This window comes from Calliphora vicina, chromosome 5 (genome assembly GCF_958450345.1).
Source record: "Calliphora vicina chromosome 5, idCalVici1.1, whole genome shotgun sequence".
NCBI classification, from domain to species: Eukaryota; Metazoa; Arthropoda; class Insecta; order Diptera; family Calliphoridae; genus Calliphora; species Calliphora vicina.
The window spans coordinates 98019681-98042772 of NC_088784.1; the positions used below are offsets into that span (position 1 = coordinate 98019681).

At 31.2% G+C, this 23092-nt stretch overlaps 1 protein-coding gene across 1 annotated transcript in view; it reads right to left on the reverse strand.

The window, feature by feature from the left end:
* Nucleotides 1-23092, reverse strand: part of olf186-M (Ki-ras-induced actin-interacting protein-IP3R-interacting domain olf186-M) — a 38412-nt gene that overhangs the window by 14580 nt on the left and 740 nt on the right. Inside the window, exon 2 of the mRNA XM_065510514.1 lies at nucleotides 13376-13571. The gene's annotated coding sequence lies outside the window, so the exon portion shown is untranslated. The remainder of the gene's footprint in view (nucleotides 1-13375; nucleotides 13572-23092) is intronic.

Here is a 23092-nt window from a genome sequence, read left to right on the forward strand (position 1 = left end):
GAGAATAAATGACAGCTATGTATGTACCCTTCAAAATGACATATAAGTTATTAAAAACAATAATCGCGTTCAAAAGATACACCATCTATTGTAAATCCCGCATTTTTAAGTTATACGCCCAATATAATAGAAATACAAGCGATCTGAATTAAGTTTCAAAGATTCTCCAAAATCTCGTTGCCTGTAGGCAACACTGACTACATTACTCAAGTATCTTTTCTCTCTCTCTCTTAAAGTTTGCAAATCGTTTAATTTACATTTGTTTATATTCCATGTTATTGAAGTGTATCTTATTTAACGGTTTATTAGCTTCATATCTAGAATTGTGGTAATTTACACATTTACAAACATACCTATAAATATTTAGCAGTAACAGATTTATTTCTGTTTATAACTGTCGCACTTTATAAATATGTAGATCAGTAGTGAACATTTAGCGTGTTTTTTGTTTCTTAATGTAAGCTATCGGAAATGAATACATGTATTAATTTCAATATTAGCAATGTTAATTTTGAAATATACAAAGTGTAAGTATGTTAATTGACTTGACAAGAAATGGGAGTTACAGTTTTGAAACCTACAAAGTGTATGAATGTTAATAAACTAGACAAAGTAAGGGAATTGCGTTAAAGAAAAAATAAAGTTTTGGCATTTAATTTTTGGTTTTTATTAAATCTTAAAATACTAGGTACCTATGTAGTGTATTACATATGGTTAGGAATAAACCCATTTTTACTACTACAAAAAGCATTTAAACCATAAATGACCATATATAGTGTGTTTGTTGCACAGTTTTTATAAAATTGACTCATTACTTCTACATTTGCCCTTCACTTTTATTATTATTTTCTTTTTTTGCCTAACAGGGAAAACATGTAAAAATTTCATATCTCTTGATCTATGACCAAAAATAACAATGTACGAATACATTGTCGTTCCTATGTACTTTAAACAGCTGTCATTTATGAGCATAATAAAAAGTTATTTCAACTCGAAATGCAAATTAATTAATATTTTTCTTTTTTTCTACACATTTTTCATTTGACTGATCGCGATGGAACACAAAAGAAAGCTAAAAGCTTAAATGCACACAAATTCTCACTTACTCATACATACAATTAAACTTCAAAAGTTTGTTGCCTTTTAATTGAGTGTTGCCCCTGCCTCTCATTAACAACAAAAGTAAACAAGTAATCAGTGTTGCCATTTCAGCGCTTTTGAAGAAACTATATTTATACGTAAATTTCAGTTAGTACTTTTCTTTATGGAAAAAAAAACTCTCAAGATCGTTGGTCTCATGCACAGTGGTTTAAAAACTTTTTTTTTGGAAATAATTCGGTATCTGTAAACTCAATATTTGAAAAAATGTAAAAATTTTTCAAAGGGGGCAAGGTGTATGGAACTTCTGAGGAGTAAATAAAGAGTTTTTATATAAGTATTTAATATTGTTGGAATCATTAGGGCTTGAAGATTGATATTTTAGTAAAATTAGATAATTTTATGAATTTTTCGGACGCCAGTACCTTAAAAACTAAACAAATTGTAATATGGTTATTTTCCACGAAGAAAAATATGAAATTTGAATTAATGTAAAGTTTTAACGGTTAAAGATATCATAACAAAATTTATAAATAATGTAGATCCAAGTGTCCTTAAATCAATGGTATTTTAACGTTTGACATTTTTTAATTTTAAATACCGAAAATCCTAAAACGGGGAAAATATGATTCAAAAAAGTGAATTTTTTTAGAAAAGTACCTACTTGTGATAGTAAAAAAACTTTGGAGGTATTTAAGAAATATATGGGGTTATACAAATATGGAGCTTTTTCGAGGATCGGTGCTTTGCCTTTTTAGAATTTTTTACTCAAACCTAAAACTTTTTTTAAAAATTGGCGAAGTTTGGATAGGCCTGGTGGGGGATAGGTCCCCTTAAGGGAGCCAAATTTTACTTAACACTTTGTTCATAGTCCCGAAAAAAATACGGCCCCTTTTACATGTTCGAACTTTGGATACGTGTAACTTTTTATAGGGACCAGATAACTATTAGCAAGTTGTATTTATTATATATAGAATTTTATCACAAATATAACTGATATTTTAAAAATAAATTTGGACCCTCCGTATCTGCCATATCTAAAAAACCAAAAAAAGATCGAGCACAATTAAAAAAAAAAATCAATAAACCTAAATATCTCTTCAACTAATAGAGATAACCTACACCTGTAAGCGTATTTTTTGTAGATCTTCTCGAGGACTATTTATATTTTAAGATCAGTTTCAGCTCATTCAGTTAATAAATGGATTTCTGGCGATTTTTTTAAAAAATTTGAGACCCGAGGTGACCAACTTTGAGGGGCCACGCACTGGCCCCCATTAGCGCTAGAAAGCTGAACGAACGTAGATCAACTCGAAAACACTTCAGCTCCAACCATTTGAAATCGAGTTTTTTAGTGATTCCAATACATGATTTGTCAAAATAAATGAATTTAATAGAAATAATAATCTGTAGTTTTGAGCTTTTATTAGCGCCATTCATGGAAATATATAAAAAGTGCTGCTACATTTGTTTACATTCATTGAAATTCATGGAAATATTCTCTCTTATTGACAAATAAAATTATTCTCTTAACATTACCAAGAAAGCTCTACACAAATCACCAACATTTAAAATCGTATTATAGTTACTGATAAGCAAATTGGCATAATTGTTTATTTTAACAATAACACTGAAATTAACGATATGGTAAAACGAGCGATTTTCAATAAGTGCTAAAAACATAAAAACTCTGAAATCAAAAATACAAAAATAACTAACATTATTGAATAAAATAAATTAAGATTGTTCACTGCATCTGGATAATTTGGGTCTCCCACCATATGCAGGGCAATGTCAGGACATCGCCGCTATATGGGCTGTATTCACCTGTTCTATCGATACTATAACACAGTGCAACACGAAAAAATATAACCATATACGGACTCCATTAACGGCCATTTTCACAATGTACGATTATTTCATTTTAACCGGAAAATTAACTAACTGTCGGTTTGTTTAACGGGGTCCATTTAACCAACGGTTACCGATTTACGTTTCACCATCATTTGATTACTTAACCAAAGCATTCAGTAGAAAGTATGGCAATAATGCATACATTTGTTTACGAAAAATAGTGTAATGAAAGATTGAAATATAAAAAAATTGTCTAAAAGACGGCATAAAAAATAATAATTTGTGTTTTCTTAGTGGTATAATAAAAAACGTATAAAACTCAAAAATATTAAGGTACCTAACTGTAAAATTTACAGAACAAAAATAAAAACAATTACTGAAATCCAGCAAGGAAAATTGCACATTTGTTGTTTGGTTTGTAAGTGCAATATCCGGGTGGTATATGGATCACCCCGTGCAAAATTTACTTTTCTTCGCTTTACACTTTTAAAAATTATAAATATTACAAAAATATAAATGTTTTTCCATGTTCTTTTATTATATTTCTTACAATTAAGATGCTAACCGGCGAAATTTGTTCGGTTATATTTAACAGCAACTTTGTTGTTAAATAGTGTCAATTAAGAATTAATCGTACATTGTGAAATTCAAATTAGCCTAACTTGCGGTTAAAGTTCACGTTAACTTTTAATCGTACATTGTGAGAATGGCCGTAAGTGATAAAAGACCAAATAAAAGACCCGTTTTGCCCAAAGTCATTTTTGTATGGGCCCAAAGATTTCATTTTTGTAAAAAGGTGATAATTTTCTCTTGCAAACCAATTGGAACTTTTGTCATCTGAGGCAAAGTTGTAACTGTTGTCATAAAGAACAAAAATTGTGAACATATAAAATCAAAAAAACTTCATCTTCATGATCAAAATCGAAAAAAACTTTAAAAAATTTTATTTTTTTCACCTTTTTTCCCTGTTCAGGTTCATTGGTAGCAAGCACACCGTTCGAAAAACTCAAGGATATAAATACTATTAAAATGTACCTAAGATCTCAATAAACAACATATGAACTTCCTAGAAATGATTCTTAACTCCGTTTATGTAGCGCTTAGGTAGCCACAAAACCAAAAAAATGTCGGGAAATTTTTTTAATTTAATTTGTTTTTTCTTTACTTCAACATTGAGTTACTAGCTATCTATTACAAAAATAATAAAAACAAGTAAGAGAGCTAATTCGGCTGTGCCGAACCTTATATACCCTTCACCAAATTAAACTTCAAAATAAAAATTTTAATATTTTTAGGTAAACAAAATTAATTTATTTTTCGAAGTTTTTTTTTTTAATTTTTTCGAATTGTTATTTCAAATTTTTTTAAAATTTAAAAATTTTTTTTTTTTTTTAATTTTTTTTTTGGTGAAAAAAAAAATTCGGGTTAAAAAAATATTTTTTCCGATTTTGACCCATTGTAGGTCCAACTCACTTTGGTCTTATATACGTCGTTGCAAAGGTTTTTGAAATATCTATTAGATATCCATATTGTCTATATTAATGACTTAGTATTCCAGATATAGGTCAAAAATCGAGGTTGTCCTGGTTTATTCTCATATCTCAGCCATTTGTGACTGATTTTGAATAGCAAACTTCTCGAAAGCATGTCTGACAGAATTATTGAAGATTTGTATCTCGAAAATTTCTGGGGTCTTTAAAAAATTGATTTCAACAAGGACAGACAGACGGACATGGTTTAATCGACTCTATAAGGATCCAGAATATACATACATATATACTTTATAGGGTCGGAAAATTATATTGTGGAAATTGCAAACGGAATGACAAACTTATACATATATACCTTCCTCAGGAAGGTGAAGGGTATAAAAACAAGTAAGAAAGTATGCTCGGTCAAGCCTGACCATTTAATACCATACACTAAGTAAATGACCAAAAATATTTTTCTTTTAAAATTTCAATAATTTATTCCGAAAGGAAGAGGATCTTATATGACTAATTATGAACTCCATATTTTTGAAGCTACATCTGACTGTCATTTAATCAGTTTGTTTTGCCAAATCACCATGGACGGATATAGCGTTCAACAACAAGTGCAAATGATTAAATGGTTTTATCAAAGTAGGTCTTCTGTTCGGGCAACGTTCGGCGTTCTTCGCTCATATTACGAGATGAGGCTCATTTCAGGATGAATGGGTAACTATTTTTTGTCGAATTTGGGACGATACCAATTCACATAAGATAAAAGAGCATCCCGAAAAAGCCATTGTTTGGTGGAGATTTTGGGTTGGCGGCGTCATCGGTCAGAAGTGGTGATTTTGACACGTAATACAAAGATCCCCCAGGCCAGCCAAAAAAGCTTGATGATCAAGAATTGGAGGCATTACTAAATCAAGATTGTAGTCAAACTCAACAAGAGCTTGCAATCATTGGGAGCTACTAAAGCAGCAACATGAAAACTTTTGCAAGCCGAGGATTCATCAAAAAGCATCGAAAATATGTATCATACGAATTGAAGCCGAGAGATCTTGAAAGACGAAAGACCGAATCATTACTTGCGATGTAAAATGGATCCATTACAATAAGTTAGGCCAACCAGCCGAATCGACACCACAGCCAAATATACATGGCGCTAAGATAATTTTCTGTATACGGTGGGAGAAAAAGGGTCCTATCTATTATGAGCTTCTGAAATCTGACCAGAATATCACAGGGAACCCAACTGATTCTAACCCCGTTCGACAACTATTTCTGTCGATCGTGCAGAACGTTCTCTCTGGGATATGCTTCACTTTGGAACAGAGTATTTGAAATTAGCTTGATACGTTATTAGCCTTAAAAGATGAGCAGTTATTTTGCTGCGACAATGGCCATTATTTTGAATAAATTTATATTGTACAAATGCTAAAAATTTAGAAATTCATTAAACCCGGCATTTACTGTAGTTTTAAAACTGTAAAAAATTAATAATTACTATGATTTTTCATAATTTATAACTTTTAATATTTATTTTTTATTTATCATACAGCAATTACAGTTTAATGATCCAAAGGGGAAGTATACCTTACAAAATAAAACCGTTTTAGCCAGCCAAAATTTTAAATTTTCTAAAAAATTTAAAAGTATAAAAGTTTAGAACTCAAGATATTAAAATCACTTCCATAAATATATAAACAACAGCTAACATTATATTAGTTAACTGGGTAAACCTTCCCCTTTTGTTTATTTTTTTTGGCGGGGAATTTCCCCAAGTGCCTGTTGTAATATTTGTAGTCGTACACCAGTCATTGCAACTCAAACATTTTATGTAAATGATGATAAAGTTAGTTGTTTTTTTTTTTTTGTTTGTAAATATTTAAATTTACTTAAAGATCATACCTATACAGCCTCTTGAACATTGTTGTTTAGATACTTTCTGTTTTTTTGTTTTAAATAAACAACAAAAAAATACAAGCAAAAACCTTGAAGTCATAAGCCCTTAAATAACTCTTTTGGTATGTACAAGTATTATTTTCAGATTATTGTTCAAAAGAATGACTAGAGAGACAAGTCAACAAGTTGAATTTGTAATTGTTTGTTAAATAAATCATGATTATTTTAAAATCTGAAGTTATGATAAAAAACAAAGTTAACAATAAATACTAAAATAATGAAATCATTAGTATAATTAAGAACAATTTTAAAACGGAAACTTAATATGTTTCCAATATAAAACAAGTAACAAAGTTGGTCAAGTCCGACCCTACACCGAGAAGAGTATTATAAACAGTTTTCTTTTAAAATTTATATGGGAACTATGACTAATTATGGACCGATTGCGATTAAATTAGGTCTGAAACTTACCGATCGTCACAACAATTGATAGTGCGAGTTCGGCTTATATATTGGATTGGATATCTGTATAACTAGATATTTATGAGAGCTTAACGATTTCAGATAGGACAGTTGTGTGGGGGCTAGGAGAAATAATGGACCGATTGTAATCACATTCAATAGGCATCGTCTTTAATCGACTAAGAAAGTGATCCTAACTTGATCGATATACTTTAAGGTGGGTATTGGAACAATATTTTAGCACATTAAAATCATGTAGGGTATAAAAATTTATGTATTTCATATATTCAATCAATTAATATAAAATACTTTTATTTTTTTACTGTGGAATAATCCATGTTCCGTGCTACAATTATTTTTTGTTTAAATCTGACAAATAAACTCAACAGCTATAACAGAAAATTAATAATATCTGTTTACTTTTCCTATGTATGTTTGAGTATTTATTACGAATGTATAGTCTGTCATACATTTAATTTGTTGATTCATAAAGATGTCAGCTTAAATAAATATGTTTTCAAATAATTTGATTTATTATAACGACAATAGTACGTGTAATTTAATAAATGCTCGAATAACCCAACACGCAAAATGTTAAGATTTTAGCTATGTTCAAATACTTAATTTATAAATTAAATTAAATTATGAGCAACTTTTCAATCATTTTTCAAATATAAACAAATTACAAAAATTGAAATATTAGGTCTGTTCATTTACTTTCCCAGTAAATACTAGCAACGAGAGAATAAAATCAAAATTTACAAAATTACTCACTTAAATTCTCAAAAATAGTAAAAAATAAATGAACGCTTTTCCAGTAACAATTGTTTTATACACACAATTTTCTTATTTTATTCCTTTTAAAATGTATAAATACTCACATTTTCTTCAATTTTATTGAAAATTATTTTTTTTTTTAATTGTAAATTAATAAACAATAACACGAAACATATGAAATATAAGCTGCTAACTATTACGAGCAGTGTTGCCAGACAAAGTTTACCTTATGTCCCCAATCTGAAAGTCGATGTCCCCAAAAAATCCCCATTTCAAAATTGAAATCCCCAATTTTGTCACCATAAAAAAAATTAAATTATATTGTTAATACTAAATTTTACTATGTTGAGTTAAACAAACTAAAGTTGCAATCTGGCATAATAACATACGACAAGCATTTTTACATCTATTTACCTCATTGTCAGTTTTCAAAATGTTGATTCATCGATTTTGGAACAAATTGTTTGGAAGATGTCATTTTACTTTGAAACCTGCCAAAGAATTCTTGATGTTTATCCGATTTTTGTATGAATTAGTTTTTATAACTCCTTGAGAAATCAAGAGCTTTATAATATTCGATTTTTTATTCCAGAAAAAAGTATCGCGCACATCCCCATTAACAAGTAACAAGATGTCGAACACGACCAAATCATAATCACAAATCAACCGTGTGTGGCCAGCTTAAGTTACAGGTCGACGATAAGTTGAAGAACATCATTGAAAACTTTTTTTTTTGAATAAATTCTGAATTTGAGGATGTTTTTGAAATTTTTTGACATTTTTTCACTTTCGCACAGTGTAATTAACATTTAAATACGAAGTCAAAAATTGGCTCCTAGAGAATGATTCAGCTTTCTGTGTTTAGCAAGAATTTAAAACTATTTAATATCTGTGAACTTTTGATGAAATCCTTTTTTAATTTTTTTATTATCAAAGTAGTGTCCTGAAAACGAAAAATCTTTGTGTTTTTTATGTTTTTCATCAAATTCTGAAGAAATGAAAGAAATAAAATATGATTATTTAAACAAAATATAAAACCAAATAGATTAGAAATTGAAATGTTTTTCAATAAATAGCTCTTCTGCTTTATTACTAGGCCAAGTACTCTACATTGTGAATACCGCTAATGTCTAAAAATGTAAAATCCCCAAAAATGGATGTAAATCCCCAAATTTTGTTAAAATCCCCAAATCCCTCCCCACGAAATTCTGTCCCCAAAAAAATCTTGAAATCCCCAAATTGGGGACAAATCCCCACATCTGGCTACACTGATTACGAGTTCAAAATAGAACTTGTAATAGTTTGCAACGAGAGAACACTCTCTAAAATTTATTCGCTCTTGATTTTTTCTCTACTTGCTAGTTTTTTGAGTTAATGAACGCTTTTCCAGTAACAATTGTTACTAACTAGTAACAACTTTTAGTTATTGAACATAGCTATTATATAAGCAATAAATTAATGAGTTTTCAATAAAAATTTTAATAATTTGTTCTGTGTTCCTAGAAATTTCTTTAAACATGCGGGATTTTTTTAAAATATTTAGCTTTGATTTTGAAACATTTGTATAATATATAATTATTTAAAGTATTAGCCATTGTTAGCTATGACCTTTTCCTTTCTGGCAACATATCGATTCCGAGCAAAAAGAACTGCTCATCTTTTGAGGCCAAGAATACTCTGTTCTGAAGGGATACACCCAGAGAGAACGTTCTGCATCGACCGAAACAAATAGCAGTCGGACGGAGCAAGGGTTGGATTATAAGACGGGTGAGGAAAAACTTGCCAACCTCTTTAAAATGTATTGCAACATGTGGCCTAGCGTTGTCATGATAGAATATTATGGTTTCATATTTGGCCATATATTCTGGGCGTTTTTTGGCCAATGCTCGGTTCAAACGATTCATTTGCGTTCGGTACAGATTCCCTGTGATGGTCTGGGCAGATTTCAGCCCATAATAAATAGAACCCTTTTGGTTCCACCAAATACAGAGCATTACCACAGCGCCATGGATATTTGTCTTTGGAGTAAATTCAGATGCTTGGTCGGGCTTCACATAAGATCTCTTACGCTACGGGTTATCATAATGGATCCATTTTTCATCGCAAGTAATGATTCGGTGCAAAAATTATTTTCATTTATAGCGTTCAAGTAGCATTTCAGACATACAAAATCGTCTTTCAAGGTCTCTCAGTTTCAATTCATATAGTACTCAATTTCCCTGCTTTTGGATGAATTCTTCTGCTTGCAAACGTTTAGAAATTACTGATTGACTAGCTCCCAATGATTTTGCAAGCTCTTGTTTAGTTTGACAAAAATATTCATGGACTAATGCCTTCAATTCTTTGTCTTCCGTGTCAAAATCACCACTTCTGAATCACACAAACCATCTCTCGCATGTTGAAATGGATGAATCACATTCACCATAAGCTTTGGTGAGAAATCGATGTGATTCAGAGGCACTTTTTTCAAATTAAAGAAGTGAAGCAAAACTTCCCACATATGACGCTTTGTTGGCACAAAATTCAACATTTTCGGAGCAAAAAAATAATTTGTTGTCTACACAAAATCAATAACAAAGTGAGAATAAATGAACACAGAAAGAATTTAATTTCTGATTCAATCAAGAAATTTGCTCAATCAGACAAAATATTGTTTGAATTAGGACCTATCACAAAATTTGTAAATTCAAACAAGAAATTTTCAAAAATTTAATTGAAAAAAAATCAATATTTTTTCAATTAAAAAAAGTATCATATTTAATAAAAAAGTTGTTTGAATTTACAACACAATTTCAAACAAAAATTTGTTTAAAACAGTAAAATTTTTGTCTGGTCCAAAAAATAATTTTTAAGCTAAATTGGTATAGAACCAATAAAATTTTTAAAAAATAATAATATCAGAAAAAAAAAATAATAAAAATAGGAAAATAGAGAAAAAAAAATACAAATAAGAAAATTAAGAAAGAAAAAGCTAAAACAGTATTTAATGTTTTTAGATGTTTATCATACATCATACAATTTTTGTAAAGTCTTTGACAAAAACAAAACTACTTATTTAAAAAATATTCTTAACCAAGTGAGAATTATATCAAATCATGTTAAAAACACGCATGCAAACGAAATTACCAAATGTGAGTAAGATGCACATGATAACAACAAACACACCTATTTACTTGCTTGTGTTGTTGTCTTATCCCAAGTGTTGTATTAATATAAAAATCAAACAAAAACATTAATAGAATCTATAAAAATATTTATAGAAAATAAAATTAGTTTCAGACAGGCGATTGTTAGAAAATATTTTAGCAATAATTCTTTCTGTGAAAGTATATGTACCCTTCAAAATTCAATATAATTTGTTAAAACCAAAGACTGCTTTCAGTTGAAAATCCCGAATTTTTAAGTCATACACTGAATATGAAGACTTTGCTTTTGATGTCATCACAACTACACGGCTGCCCAACCACCGTTGTTGCTGTAGCCAACTAAAGCTAAAACGTCAAACTTCAATGTCAGCTGATTACGATGTTGCTGTCGTTTTCATTATAATTTAGTAGTTGACAACTGGGCGACGATTGCTGCTAACGGCATTTATAGTCGTGTATGTTTGATGTCTGCTGTAGTCTATTTCGTGTAGCCGTGCTGTTGTGATTAAGACTATTATGTTGACGCCATCACAGCTACACGACCACCGTTGCCGCTGTATCCAACTTAAGCTAAAACTTTAAAATTCAAAGTCAGCTAACTACAGGCGACGAATGCTACCAACGACATTTATAGTCATGTAGTCCTGTAGCCTGGTGTAGTCTATCTGATTAAAGTGTAAGTTATAATTCCTCTGCGCAGATAAAGTAGATTCGTTGCGATGACCAACGAATGATTGAATTCTAGCAACAGAAAGCCAGTTGACAAAGAAGAATAACTCACTTAGCTAATAAGTGGTCTAAATACGAATTGAAATTTTAAGTTTTTAAAAGAACTTTTGAGGTACCTAACGTTATAAGAATATCCTACAGACCTTGTTTTGTGAAAGTTTTATAAAAGGAATTTTGTACGGACATATTTTTGTTTTATAAACATTTTATAAATTTAAAAGTTGAATATGAATATGGGGGTACATATTTAGTCAAAATATTGTACTATCAATCTGAATTTATAAACATTTCCAGGTTTAAACAATTCTAGTTTTGACCGTAAGATAGACATTTCATGAAACTACTAGAAGATAAATAGTAACAGTAGCTTGCAGAGAGTCAGTGTATTGTAGGTGCTGTTAGACTTTACATCAACTGTATTCTTGTACATTATAACGTGTGTTTTTAAAGTGTGTATATTAAAAGAGGGTGACAATTTAAATTGTTGTATAAATTTTAAGAAATAAAGAGTCGTTACAATTTTAAAATACTAAACTGCCTTTATTTGCAATTAAAATAATACGGTTTATTTAAAGGAAATAAACCACCATTTTTAAAAGGTAAAAAAACGTAACAATATTTAGTAAAAGAATAATGGCAATAATAGCTGTTTTAAAATTATCTATATTGTTTACTGGGTGGTGGATATTCAATTTTTTACAACTAGGAATTAAACATTTTTGTGTTTTTCAAACCTATTACTATTACGTGAACTTTTTTTTAATTTATTACAATCAAATTTGATAATTATAAACACATTACAAACATGATGATGGTACTTGGAATTGTAGCGGAAAAAATGTTGCGTGTAATATATAGATCAGGTGTAACATGCAATTAGAAATTGTAAATATGTAGATTTAAATGGAAGAACATTTGTGTATTACACTGCAAACTAAACAAACTAATATTAATGCAGTTATAATTTTAAAATAATAATATAAATATGAACTCTAACTTTAGTTAAATAGTAGCCTAAATATTACAATATTAAAATTCTAATTTGCTACAGTTCCTTAACAAGCGGGCTATTCTCTACCCAAAATCACTCTAGACAATAAATGGCTGTTCCTTAAATAGTTTTCTAAATGTAAAAACGGCGATAGTCACAGATCACTTGTATTCAATTCAAAATCTTAAAATGCCTGTAGTCTAAATGGAAAAAGAGCGGTAATCTGTGATCACTCCATCCGAAATCGATTTTTTTTTTAAATTACCAGAAAATTCTTGTATGTACTTCGTTTAATAGTGGTTTACATAAAAAGATCGTTATTCTGTGATCACTTGTATTCTCTACCCAAAATCGTATTGCAGTATGACCTTGCTTTAATAGTTATCTAAATGGAAAAACATAATCTGTAATCACTAGCAGATGAATTTGTCAGTATTATAACGAATATCCTTGATCTTTATTGTCTAGAGTCTAGACTATATAAATTGGTATAATTTATAAATATTAAAACAAGAGGAAGTAGAAATATTTTTTTTATTTACTTTAAATATGTGAACATCAGCATGACTCATTAACTCTTGGGTTATTGGTACAAATGAAGTAACAAAATAAAAAATAGTAGGTAAATCTTAAAAAATTAATAATTACGTTTTGGATTTTTCTCTATATATGCAAAAATATTGTATACATACCTCTTCTTCAATCTTATCCAACACTATTTATTAATGAATAAGTAAAATATTGTCTACATAAATGTAGAACTATTAATTTATATAGTTTACGAGTAAATTTTTTTTTATTTACCCAAGTAACTTGTTTAAACTTGTTTTTTGGGTACAAGTAAATATGCAGAGTTATCTAGCTGGCTGTGTGTCGATGTGCCGTTTGTAAGCCAAGTTAATAAACGCTGTGAAATGTATAAATTTTACAACTAACTCACTCACCTGGTTATTGAGGACTGTAACTTGTCAGGAATGTGGGCGTAAATATTTTTACGATAGAATATTTTTCTTAAAAAAAATTTCTTTTTATTAAATACAAATGTTTTTGCGGCTTGTGTAGCTTTGTTTGCAACTTATTTCATAGCTGTTTGGAGAAATCTTAAAACTCACGTTTATTTATGACGAACACTATAATTTGCTGTAAATAGTAAAAAAAGAATAAATCAATTAAATGATTATGTAGTCGTTATATAACAGCAATTATAATTAACTTAAATATTATTTAAATAAACAAATACTTTGCTAATGAACAGGATGAGAAGCAGTTGTAAAAATTTAAAGTTTTATAATAAGACAAAGAAATTTTTAAATAATATGAATTATTAGGTAATAAACTTTGAATTAATATTTTTAATATTAATGCATTTTTCGTTTGAAGTTAATTTTATTAAGTATCGGTTTTTAAGTTCCTTGATGAGATCAAAAAACGAATAAAAGAAAATCAGGATAAAATGTTTTTTTTTTTTTATTTTCAAACAATTCAGAACATTGATCATAGATCTGCAGTGCTCGTGTAATCATTTAATCTGCCGTCTTAGGGATATCAATTGTCTGCTGTAGAGCTACGATTTGAACCCGTTAGATCTTTTTGTGATGTGTCTTTGAATATCTATGTTATGTTAATAATCCATAAACGATTCAGAGCCATTAGGAATTTTTCGCCCCAATTATTCGTAAGAGAGAGTTAGAGATCGTCAACTTCCTAGTAAATCGTGAATCTATATTAATTTATTTAAAACTAAATAGTGGTTCTTTTTTACATCCAATTTCCCAGCCAATCATGGTCCTTTTATAGCTCTAATTTCCTAGTCATTCGTTGTCCTCTTATATCTTCAAATCAGTCAATCGTTGTTCTTTTTTATTTCCAATTTCCTAGTCAATCGTGGTTCTTTTATACATCCAATTTCCTTGTCAATCTCAATTATTTTATACATCCAATTTCCTTGTCAATTGTGGTTCTTTAATACATCCAATTTCCTAGTCAATCGTGGTTCTCTCATATTTCCAATTTCCAAGTCAATCGTGGTTATTTTATACATCCAATTTCCTAGTCAATCATAGTTAATTTCCAAGTCAATCGTGGTTATTTTATACATCAAATTTCACAGCCAATCGTTGTGCTCTTATACATTCAACTCCCTAGTCAATCGTGGTTCTTTTTTCCATCCAATATCCTAGTCAATTATGGTTCCAAGTCATTCGTGGTTCTTTAATACACCCAATTTCCTAGTCAAACGTGGTTCCTAGTCAATCATGGTTCCTAGTCAATCGTGGTTCCTAGTCAATCATGGTTCCTAGTCAATCGTGGTTCCTAGTCAATCATGGTTCCTAGTCAATCATGGTTCCTAGTCAATCGTGGTTCCTAGTCAATCATGGTTCCTAGGCAGTCGTGGATCCTAGGCAGTCGTGGTTCCTAGTCAACCATGGTTCTTAGTCAATCCTGGTTCCTAGTCAATCATGGTTCCTAGTCAATCGTTGTTCCTAGTCAACCATGGTTCTTAATCAATCGTGGTTCCTAGTCAGTCATGGTTCCTAGTCAATCGTGGTTCCTAGTCAACCATGGTTCCTAGTCAACCATGGTTCCTAGTCAATCGTGGTTCGTAGTCAATTGTGGTTCCTAGTCATTCGCTGTTCTTTAATACACCCTAGTCAATCGTGGTTCCTAGTCAATAGTGGTTCCTAGTCAACCATGGTTCTTAGTCAATCGTGGTTCCTAGTCAATCATGGTTCCTAGTCAATCATGGTTCCTAGTCAATCGTGGTTCCTAGTCAATCATGGTTCCTAGGCAGTCGTGGATCCTAGGCAGTCGTGGTTCCTAGTCAACCATGGTTCTTAGTCAATCCTGGTTCCTAGTCAATCATGGTTCCTAGTCAATCGTTGTTCCTAGTCAACCATGGTTCTTAATCAATCGTGGTTCCTAGTCAGTCATGGTTCCTAGTCAATCGTGGTTCCTAGTCAACCATGGTTCCTAGTCAACCATGGTTCCTAGTTAATCGTGGATCCTAGTCAATCATGGTTCCTAGTCATTCGCTGTTCTTTAATACACCCTAGTCAATCGTGGTTCCTAGTCAATAGTGGTTCCTAGTCAACCATGGTTCTTAGTCAATCGTGGTTCCTAGTCAATCATGGTTCCTAGTCAATCGTGGTTCCTAGTCAACCATGGTTCCTAGTCAATCGTGGTTCCTAGTCAATCATGGATACTAGTTAATCGTGGTTCCTAGTCAATCATGGTTCCTAGTCATTCGCAGTTCTTTAATACACCCTAGTCAATCGTGGTTCCTAGTCAATAGAAGTTCCTAGTCAACCATGGTTCTTAGTCAATCGTGGTTCCTAGTCAATCATGGTTTCTAGTCAATCGTGGTTCCTAGTCAATCATGGTTCCTAGTTAATCGTGGTTCCTAGTCAATCATGGTTCCTAGTTAATCGTGGTTCCTAGTCAATCATGGTTTTTAGTCATTCGCTGTTTTTTAATACACCCTAGTCAATCGTGGTTCCTAGTCAATAGTGGTTCCTAGTCAACCATGGTTCTTAGTCAATCGTGGTTCCTAGTCAACCATGGATTCTAGTCAATCGTGGTTCCTAGTCAATCATGGTTCCTAGTCATTCGCTGTTCTTTAATACACCCTAGTCAATCGTGGTTCCTAGTCAATCGTGGTTCCTAGTCAATCATGGTTTCTAGTCAATCGTGGTTCCTAGTCAATCATGGTTCCTAGTTAATCGTGGTTCCTATTCAATCATGGTTCCTAGTCATTCGCTGTTCTTTAATACACCCTAGTCAATCGTGGTTCCTAGTCAATAGTGGTTCCTAGTCAACCATGGTTCTTAGTCAATCGTGGTTCCTAGTCAATCATGGTTCCTAGTCAATCGTGGTTCCTAGTCAACCATGGTTCCTAGTCAATCGTAGTTCCTAGTCAATCATGGTTCCTAGTCAACCGTGGTTCCTAGTCAACCATGGTTTCTAGTCAATCGTGGTTCCTAGTCAATCATGGTTAATAGTCAATCGTGGTTCCTAGTCAATCATGGTTCCTAGTCAATCGTGGTTCCTAGTCAATAATGGTTCCTAGTCAATCGTGGTTCCTAGTCAACTATGGTTCCTAGTCAATCGTGGTTCCTAGTCAATCATGGTTCCTAGTCAATCGAAGTTCCTAGTCAATCATGGTTCCTAGTCAACCAGGGTTCCTAGTCAATCGTGGTTTCTAGTCAATCATGGTTCCTCGTCAATCGTGGTTCCTAGTCAACCATGGTTCCTAGTCAATCGTGGTTCCTAGTCAATCATGGTTCCTAGTCAATCGTGGTTCTTTTATACATTCAATTTCCTAATCAATCGTGGTCTTTTTATACATCCAATTTTCTAAGAAATTGTGGTTCTCTAATAGATCCAATTTCCTTGTTAATTGCGGTTCTTTTAAACATCCAATTTCCTAGTCAATCGTGGTTATTTCCTAATTAATGTCAACGTCAATTGATGTTCTTTTTCTAATTTTCTAGTCAATCATTATTCTTCCTTAAACAATTTCAAAGTAAATCGTGATTCTTACAAAGTCATTAATTTTCTTTTCAGTCGTGCTTCTTTATACCTCCTTTAGTTCTTCATTTTTAATTAATATTAAATTCAATCATATTTAGATTTCCCGCTAAAACGGTCATACCTAATATGCTAAAAATATTGACCAACTAGTATGCCCAGTCATTAATCGTGATTGGAGATAATCCATCCGTAGAGTATAGTAATCCAACCAATACTTCTGATGATTCATTTATGACTCTGGCCATTGAAAAAAAAATTGCTCTGTTTTGTTTCATCACTTAACTCCGTTAACAGAAAAAAAAACAGGTACACATGAAATTTAATCTTGCATTTTTCACAATTTAATGTAACAAATGTATGGTAATTGTCAGATATTGTTACATTTTGTTATTGTTGTTTAATTTTCTTTTAGCAGTTCACAAAGCGAACTAAATGTTTATTGTTACAAATAAACAACTGTTATGTATAAACATATGAAAATTAGGATGGAACCATTTACTTGAAGCCTAGAAAAGTTATAGATTTCTTATATATATTACAATATAAGAAATCTATAACTTTTCCCTTTTATAGAGCTGGATCGAAGAACAATTAGGTCCTTTTTCATTAACATTGTTCAGATTGGTTATTTTAAATCTGTTTATACAAAACTAATTAAACTTTAATTTCAGTTGGCAATAGCAACAGTTTTTCTGACCCCTTATAAAAGGGGCCATTCTAATGTAAATAAGTGAATAAAACAGAATAAATTTATATGTGCAAAAGGGAAAAAAAGCATTTAATGAAACAAAAGGTGAGTTAAAACAGACAACAATTCTATACACTCACGCACGCATGCATAGTTGTCCAGCAAACATTGAGATTTGCTGTCAAGTTCCAAATTATTTTACATAAATCAAATGTCAAACGTTTGAGAATGATTTGATATAATTTCGCAAAAACAGTACTCTGTTCTTATTGTGGAAAATATATGAAATACATCTGGCAAACTTTTTTTTTCACACGAAATAACATAAGCAGCACTTCTTTCGCACGAAATTAAAATCAACAGCTGATCATTTGAAAAAACCATAATTTTTTCGCAAATATGAACAGAGTACTATTCTTTAGGGGGTAAAAATGGGAGAATTCGTTAGCCTTCTATCTTCTAAACTAATACAGCTACAAAAATCATTTATTTACTTAAAAAATTTGCAGACAAGGGTCTGGTAATTTTTGGAAATTTTGAAATTTTAAAGGACAAAAGGGTAAAAATTATGATTTATTACATTTTTGGCACCCCATGTATCTTTTAAACCAATAAAAATATATGTAAATTAATTTTAAATCTTGTCAAACATACTTAATATAAATTTGGTACTTTTTTGATATTTAGCGTAAAAACGGGAAAAACTATTTTATAAAAAATTATTGACTTAAGTTTCATAAAACTTTAAGCATTTGTTCCTATAGTCATACAAAAATTACCTAATATGATTTTGTATGGAACTCGAGTGAGAAGGTGTAGATTGGGCAAATCCGGGTACAGTTTGGTACTTTTTTAAAACATATTTTTTTTGTGGACATAAACACAAATGAGTCGTTTGAGACTAGGGTTTTTAATTTCCTGGACTTTTTTGATTCCCGGGAATCGGGAATTTTTTTTCTACATTCCCGGGTACCCGGCTATTCCCGAAATATATTATGATACTGTAAATTAGGAATATTATAGCCAAATTTCATATAAAAAATTAGTGTAATAATTATTAAATATCAAAGCTTCGAATTAATTAATCAAATTTGAGCTTAATTCACTAAAATCTTAATCCGTAATTAAAAAATGTCAGCCTTTCATTCCATAAATCCATTCCTAATATTTAATTTTTTAGATTCATTCCAAAGCCTTTGTTTAAACTGAATTTTAATGTTAATTAATAACGGAACTTATTCAAACTCTGAATGATTAAATTTTTGTTAAATCGAATCACTTACAAAATTTTTGAAGATATTTTGTTATGGAATTGAAGAAAAAATTTAAAGAAAATATAATGATTCAATAAGAAATAAATTCTATAAATAATGAATTCTCTTTTTAAATTTTACGAAAAACCAAAGTAAATAATAATAATAAGCGGTCTATTATTGCCAAGATATAAGCAAAAAACTGTAAACAACTTTTCAATGTTTTTTGGTGAAAAAAACAGAGTTCTAACTTGTTTTCTATGTATTTTCGTCAGTTTTTAATTCCCGGGATTCCCGACTAAAAATCCCGGGAATCGGGTAGTGAAAAATTGGCAAAATTCCCGGGAAATTAGTACCGGGAATTCCCGGGATAAAAACCCCATTTGAGGCATATCTTTGTTACAAAAAAATTGCCAAAATGGAGTACTTTGTAATTAAAAATTTGATGGGAAAAGGAAAATTGGTACTTTGCTTTACGGTGATTTAGGAAATATTTATGGTATTAACTTTAAATTCAACCTCCGCTAATCTTAATTGACTTCACAATTATTGAGTGTATGACTTAAAAATGCGTTTTTAATAATTAATAATTTTTTATAGAAAAAATTTCTCTGAATTAGACAACTTTTTTATAGAAAAAATTGCTCTGTTTGAGACAACCTTTTTATAGAAAAAGTTGCTCTGTTTGAGACAACCTTTTTATAGAAAAAGTTGCTCTGTTTGAGACAACCTTTTTATAGAAAAAGTTGCTCTGTTTGAGACAACCTTTTTATAGAAAAAGTTGCTCTGTTTGAGACAACCTTTTTATAGAAAAAGTTGCTCTGTTTGAGACAACCTTTTTATAGAAAAAGTTGCTCTGTATCAGACAAGTTTTTTATAGAAAAAATTGCTCTGAATTAGACAACTTTTTTTATAGAAAAAATTGCTCTGAATCAGACAACTTTTTATAGAAGAAGTTGCTCTGATTCTGACAACTTTTTTTGGATGAAACAAATACATTCAAGAATTTTTAATTTATGATGAATTCTGTTAGACCCCTTTCTTACACAATGGGATGTCTTAAGGTTCGTAGTGGTATGAAAACATATGTAATTATAGCGTTACCGATGTCTACATAGAGAAAACAGATTCGTAGTAGCAACCGAATTTGTAGCCAATCGAACGATTCTGCCTTAGTGACCGAATTTAACAGTTGCAGTAACAAAAGTTTAATTGCTGCAACCGAAATTCTTCTTTATCAACTAATTTTCTGTTGCTAGAACCGAAATATTCTATTTGTGCAACCGAATCATTCAATTGGTCCCCATCCATACAATGAAACATTTGCTGCAAAACTTCAAATCTTTAAGAACGATTTTATTTTCAAATCATTTTTGATTTAAGATCAATCTGTCATGTTTGCTGGGCACTCACTCAACAACAGAGCAACAGCAACAGAGCAGCATCTTTTTGACAAAGTGTCATTGTAAAACAATTATGTAAAGTGACACTAGAGATTAAACAAAAACAAAAAAAAAAAAAAACATTTAAAAAATAGCTTGTTGCAAGTATTTGCTGTTGTTGGAGATAAAACGAAAACAAAAAAGTCGTTGCACTTATAAAAAAAATACACAAATACAAAAAAACTATTAAAAGAAATGCTATAAAAAAACAAATAAGAGTGTTATATTCGACTAAGCCGAATCATGTATACCCAGCATCAATATTATGTTTTGGCCTTCGATGGGGACTTGAAGAAGTAATGAACCGATCCTTACTAACCTAAAAAAGATTTAAGTTCATACTTATGTATATGATATTTATTATTATAACGCAATTATGAAAGTTCAAGACATTTTCTGCGGGCGACCTTGTATGGGGACTGGGGACAAATGTTGCCCGATTTAAGCCATAATTGTTGACAGTATAATTTCTGAGTACTTATAACATAATTGTGCAAAATTTTATCAGTATTGCCGAATAATCAACATATTTATGACTGCGAAACAGTATTCCAGGGGGACATTTCAATGGGGGCTAGGTGAAATCATGGACAGATATTGTTCATTTTCAATACCAAACAAACCTTATCAACAGAGAGTATTTGTGGAATATTTCCGCTTGGGTCCCATCATGTTTTCAGACAGACGGACATAGCTAGACCGTCTTAGAATCTCATGAGGACCCAGAACATACAAATATACTAATGTGTGGGTCGGCAACAAAACTTTGAATGAGTTACAAACGGAATGACAAACTCAACATAGTTCCCATCTTGTTTGATGGTAGGTATAATAAATATGTACGAAAAAGCAACATGTTTATGCAAATAATGTTTTTGTTTATATAGTATTATTTCTTTTTTATTTTTTTTAGCTTCTTCTGTTATTTTTTTGTGATTTGTTTGGGTGGAAAATTGTACAAAGAGTTGAGAATATCAACAGCAACAAGAGCATACACTCATTATTTCCTCATTTAAATGCAAAAGGCGTTAAAAGGTAAGTGTTTATAATTATTATACATTTAATTTGAGATTTAAAAGTTGCGATTAACGTTTTCTTTTATGAGTTCCTGAAGGCGCTGCCAGGTATGTATTTAAAAATAGGAAGGAGCTGAAATTTGATTACTTCTTGTTAGATAATTTTAATTCAAAGATAGTTGTGATTTATTTTCATTTCTACATTAGAGTTCTGAAACATTTTATGGACGTGTTATTTCCAGGGATAATTGTATAGGGTTCTTTAAAAGGCAAATATCAACATTTCCACACAGAGAAAACAGATTCGTGATAGCAACCGAATTTGTTGTCAATCGAATGATTCTACCTTAGTGAACGAATTTTACAGTTGTGACTACAAAATTTTGGAAAGGGTAACAAAAGTTTGGTTGCTTCAGCCGAAATTCTTCTTTGTTAACTGACTTTCTGTTGAAAGAACTGAAAACTCGGTTGGTATCACGAATCGGTTTTCTCTCAGCATGTATTGCATTTCGAATGTTTTTTTGAAGACTCATTTAATCTTAATTATTCCAAGCTCATGTCCCCAATCTGATAATAGATGTCCCCAAAAAATCCCCAATTTTGTCCCAGAAAACCAGAAATGAAAACAATACTGTATTCTGTAAAATACTGTTTTCGTTGCTATAAATAGGTGAAGTTGCGGAAAATTACATGATAATTTTAACAGAAGTCATTGCAAAACTAAGGAAAAGTAACACAGTTCCAGTCCCATCTTTTTGTACTTTCGACTGATCGTACTGTCCTTTATTTTTGTCCTAATAACTTCCAAATGTCGAAATAATTTCAAAGGGATACGTTTAAAATTAAACCAGTAACGAAAACCAATTTAATATTGGGTGAATGACTTAAAAATGCGGGATTTTTTAAAATGATTAGTTTTTATTTTTAAACATTTGAACAATATAAACTTATTGGTCATTGTTAGCTATGACCTTTTCCTATCATTCTGGCAACATATGGACTCCGATCCTAAAAAACTGCTCCTCTAAGAACGATTCAAGCCAATATCGGATACTTTGTTCCAAAGTGAAGCGTAACCCACAGAGTGCATTCTGCATCGATGGAAAGAAAAAGTAGTCGGATGGGGTACGGACTGGACCATAAACCGGGTGAGGTAACATTTTCCAACCATTTCTTTATAAATCATTTGCAACATGTGACTAAGTGCTTGATGCCTGGTCGCATATGTAGGGCGTTTTTCGTCTTATGCTCGCTTGAAACAAATCAGTTGCGTTCGGTACAGGCTCATAATAGATAGAACACTCTTGCTCCCACCAAATACAGACAATTACGTTAGCGCCATGGATATTTGACTTTGAAGTCGAGTCGACTTCACATAAGATCTCCTAAGCTTCGAGATATTGTAACGTATCCAATTTTCATTGCAAGTAATGAATGGTTTTTCGTTTGTAGCATTCTAGCATCATTTCGGACCTGAAAAATCGCCTTTCAAGATCTCTAGGCTTCAATTCGTATGGTACCCAATTTCCCTGTTTTTGGATGAATTCTACTGCTTGCAAAAGTTTTGAATATGCTGCTGGAGTAGCTCCCAATGATTTCGTAAGCTCTTGTTGAGTTTTACATAAATTTTCATGGAGTAATGCCTCGGTCTGCAAACTTTTTTTGGCTATCCTGGGCAAAATCACCACTTCTGAAACGCACAAACCATCTCTCGCACTTTGAAACCGATGGA